Consider the following 5,108-nt stretch of genomic DNA (forward strand, 5'->3'; position numbering starts at 1 on the left):
CGCTGTGTCACGTGGGAGGGGGGGGGCACATAAGCGTAAAGCTACAAAATGGGTTATCTGTGACTTACCACTGTGTCACTGGGGGGGGGGGCACAAAATACTGAAGTAAATTATTCTATTTCTTTTAAGTACTGAAGCCTGATAGGTATGTTATAGACATATATATATATATATATACTATTTTGAATACTAATATTTCCATTCATGAGTAGCATTTTTTAATATTAATTTGAAATGATTGGATGCTGCTCTGACCTGAGGTAAAATAGACTCGGTCGCGAAAAACTACGTTTATTGCAAAATAAGTTGCCCAACTTTGCCTAAAATGCCACAATACCTGTAGTGTCAATTCACGAATAAACAACAGTAGAACATATTAAGACAAGTGGACACTGCTAACTCTCACTTCTGCCTTTTCCGATGATCACAAAATGTTATTAATTTAATAAAAAACATCCCAAAGACCGAAGAAGGAAAAAAGGCAAACGAAAGATAAAGATATTCCAATGTTGTAATCATGTGGTCATTTCTATCTTGGCTGTTTATGCACAAGACGTTTCAACTTTTTTCCATTACAACATTTTAAGCTCATTTAGTTGTTAACCATCAGTTGACTTTATTTAGTTTTATATGTAAGATATCATAAGTCTCTAAAAAAATCGAAAAACAAAGAGTTGAAATAATGAACTTTACGAAAGAGTCGGATTAAAGAAAGAAAACAAGATGGTGGAGTGAATGGAAAACGATGGAAAGAATGAAAGCAAGCATGACACTTAAGATGAGAAACTAGAAAATGTTCGATATATTGCTCTCTGAAGGTTTTTAGTACAGCTCGAAACTACTTTTATCAGAAGTTCGTAGAAGAACATCCACACAAGAGACAAGCCAATAAACTCACAAATTAGGCTTCATTTTTGCGGGTCAATAACTATTGCTCCTGCGTTTCTAATTTATCTGAATGGCCGATTTTTCCGAGCGTTAAACGCGATGAGCCTAAGCCTTTATTGATAAAACCTAAAAGTCTTTGCTAAAATTTTGCTTTCCTTTTCCTTTCCTACTCAGGATATGAAATATCTTGGAAATTACTTTTCAGATAATGAAAAGCAACTGTTTCCAGTAAAAAAAAAACATAACAACAACAACAACAGAGAAAAACTTAGAAACTTTCATTATAAATCGAAACCAACTGAAATTAAAAATAAAAAGAACAGTTTCTTCAAAAATCATTGGAGTTCTGATAATAATTGGTTTCATCACTACTGATATCCATTTTCCACTTGCTTCATTTAAGGGCATTGTTTGAAATGTTTCTGGGACAAATTTTGTTTTATACGAAGAAAATTGGTTACAACATTCTCCATGGACTGGAAACTTGAATTTAAGAGACTATAATTCATTTTCGAATGAAGCGTGTAATTTGGAAAGACAGCATGCTGGGTTAAACACTCACGTCCAAAATGTTACAATCGCAAGGAAAGTAATAATAATAATTCATTTTAACTATTAAACTCTCGCTTTACAACCCATGTTTATTACTCCAGCAAACCAGAAAAGAGTATTTTTTAACTAATACACCTCTGTGTAATAAGGATAACACCACCACTGTCTCGATATGTGTAATAAAGCTAATACTATCAGTATATCTCTGTCTGTCTATGTAATAAGGACATTTTCTCTAATATTTTTTTCTGTGTAAAGAGAATAGTTTTATCTGTCTATTTCTGTGTAATAAGAATAGCTCTACCAGTCGCTCTCTTTATGTAATAAGGATAGTTCTAAGGGGTGCTCTTTCTGTACTAAGGATATTCCCATCAGCTCTCTTTATGTAGTACGGATAGTTGTACCAGTGTCTGATTCTCATATACAGACAGTTCTACCAGTCTCTCTTTCTGTAAAAAAAGGAGAGTTCTGTCTTCGCTCATTCTGTAATAAGGATATCCCCATATTCTCCTTCTACGTAATACGGATAGGCCTACCAATGTCCTTTTCTGTTCTACAAGCCTCGCTTTCTGTAATAAGGACAGTTCCACCAATCTTTTTGTGATAATGATAGCTTTATCAGTTTCTCTCTCTGTATAATAAGGATAATTTTCCCAATCCTTCTGTGCGTAATAAGTATAGCTTTATCAGTCCTCATCCCTGATTAATAAGGATAGTTCTACAAGTGTCTCTTTCTGAAATAACAGTTCTAACAGTCTCTCTGGAATATGGATAGTTCTATCAATTTCTTTCACTCTGTCTGATAAGATTAGTTCTTACAATCCCTGTATTTGTATCAAAGACAGTTCTACCAGTCACTGTTTGTGTAATAATGATAGTTCCACTAGTCCCACTTTCTGTGGAATAAGGATAATTCTACTAGAGTCTCTTTATGTAATAAGGATATTTCACCCAGTCTATATCTTCGTAATAATGATATACCTATCACTCTCCCTAATAAGGGTAGTTCTACAGGTGTTTGCTTCTGTAGTTATATCTTAGGTAGTTCTATCAGTGTATCTTTCTGTAATAAGTACAAATCTATCAGCCTCTCATTCTGTAATAAGAATAGTTTCACCAGTCTCTCTCTGTGGGTAATAAAGATAGTTCAACTAGTGTCCTCCTCTCTTTATAATAACTATAATTGTACTCATCTTTCTCTCTATGTAGTTAGAATAATTACACTTGTTTTTCTGTATAATAAGGATAGTTCTACTAGTCACTCTTTCTGTAAGAAGAATACTTATACCAGTTTCCCTCTCTTTGTAGTATGGGAAGTTCCATTAGTATCGTTCCCTGTTTTATAGCGATAGTTCTACCAGTGTTTCCCTCTTTAATAAGTACAAGTAAAGAAACAACTTCCTCTTTTGAAAAGTTTTTCTTTACTCGTTTGCTTGTTTTTTAAATACAATGTTTCAATAGACATAGGAAGGTTGCATTTATTTAAAATACTATTTCGATGAACAATCCGAGTCATCTCTACATAGGCAGTGCTACCACCTACATGATAGTTTTATTCTACCAGTCAACTTCTCTGAAGTAAAGATAGTTCTACCAGTATCCTTTTGCCTGAAAGAGATAGTTTTATCAGTTTCACCTTTCGTAATAAGGATAGTTGTATCCATTTCTCTCTATCTCTCTGTATAATAAGTATAGTTCTACCAGTATCCTTTTGCCTGAAAGGGATAGTTCTATCAGTTTTACCTTTCGTAATAAGATAGCTCTATCCATTTCTCTCTATCTCTCTGTATAATAAGTATAGTTCTACCTGTTACTCTCTGTTTAAAAAACATATGTATGCATGTCCCCCTCTGTGTAATACGGATAATTCCACCAGCCTTTCTTTTTGTAATAAGGATAGTTCTACCAGTTTCTATTTTTGTAATTAGTGTAGTTCTTCCAGTCTCTCGTCTTGTAATAAGGATAGTTTTACCAGTCTCTCTTTTTGTAATAAGGATAGTTCTACCAGTTTCTATTTTTGTAATAAGGATAGTTCAACCAGTCTCTCTTTTTGTAATAAGGATAGTTCAACCAGTCTCTCTTTTTGTAATAAGGATAGTTCTTCCAGTCTCTTATTTTGTAATAGGGATAGTCCTACCAATCTCTCTTTACGTAATAAAGATAGATCTTCCAGTCTATACTTGTTTGCTATACTTAATGTTGAATATTAGTTATTGATTAGTTGAATTTTGATCTAAAGCACTATTTTCTGAATTCAAGCTAATGATAAATCTGGTTATAGATCTGGTAGTTTTAGATAAAGAAACTTTGAATACTATAAGTCGGTTAAAATGTTTTTGTAAAAACTTGCTTCTTATTAAACACGAACAGTGTTTCACAGTAATGAAAACTAAGAACCATTTCTCAGCATTAGTTCTACGTAGTGTAAACTCAACAATACTGAGACAGCAAAATATAAGTAAGTAAGTGGAGGGATTTGTACTGAACATATCCCTTTCTTACGCTTAGCAAAGAGAATTAGCTAAATATATTACACACATACACATATATAACGATAGTTATATCTGTTTCTCTCTGTGTTTATGTATTAATAATAATTCTAGTAGTCTCTCTGTACAGGTCTGGGATGCCCTAGGTATTAGGGCGCTCGACTCGCGTTCTGCGGATTGCGGGTTATAACCCCATCATCGCACATGCAAGCTCTTTCAGCCGTGAGTTTTTTTATAATGTAACGATCAATCCCACTATTCAGGTAAAGAAGTCGAAGAGTTGATGGTGTGTGATATTGACTAGTCACTTTCCCTCTAGTCTATCCCTCTTAATTTAAGAACGGATAGCTCAGGTAGGCCATGTATAATTTTGCGCCAAACACAACAAAAACAAATAAATCCTCTTTACGTAGTACGAATAATTCTACCAGCCTCTGTTTATACATATAGATGGATGAAACAGTTATGCTAATTTTTAAAATGTCAAACATCTAGGACGAAAACAAAAACCAACACCAACTTCGCACAGAAAAGCCAGATAAATTAAGTAAAGTCCATTGTAGTCTGTTAGGAATTGCAACATGTACCTTTTAAAGAGAGGTTCTGAGATGCTAGGACCCATACAGTGGTCGATGTCCTTCTATTACATTTAACCTATATTTGTACACATTACTTGTTCAGTTAATGTACTACAAAATCGTTAGGAGGAGCTGTGGGTGCTGAAGCCATGACGTCCGACAACAAAACCTACTTTTCATGATCTGTTAAAAAATATTAAATTGACTAATATAACAGGAAAAACGGAGCCGATAGTATTAATCACAGGAAGAACGGATGGATGGTCAAGAATGGCAAGCAACTGATGGTAACTATCAAAAGAAGGACGGATGGAATGATTCAAAATGTTATATAATTGATAGTAGCTATCAGAGGAAGAACGGATGGAATGGTTTAAAATGTTATAAAACTGATGGTAACTATCAGAAGAAGGACGAATGGAATGGTTCATAATGTTATAAAACTGATGGTAACTATCAGAAGAAGGACGGATGGAATGGTTCATAATGTTATAAAACTGATGGTAACTATCAGAGGAAGAACGGATGGAATGGTTCATAATGTTATATAATTGATGGTAACTATCAGAGGAAGAACGGATAGAATGGTTCAAAATGTTAT

Source organism: Limulus polyphemus, unplaced genomic scaffold (assembly GCF_000517525.1).
Source record: "Limulus polyphemus unplaced genomic scaffold, Limulus_polyphemus-2.1.2 Scaffold209, whole genome shotgun sequence".
NCBI classification, from domain to species: Eukaryota; Metazoa; Arthropoda; class Merostomata; order Xiphosura; family Limulidae; genus Limulus; species Limulus polyphemus.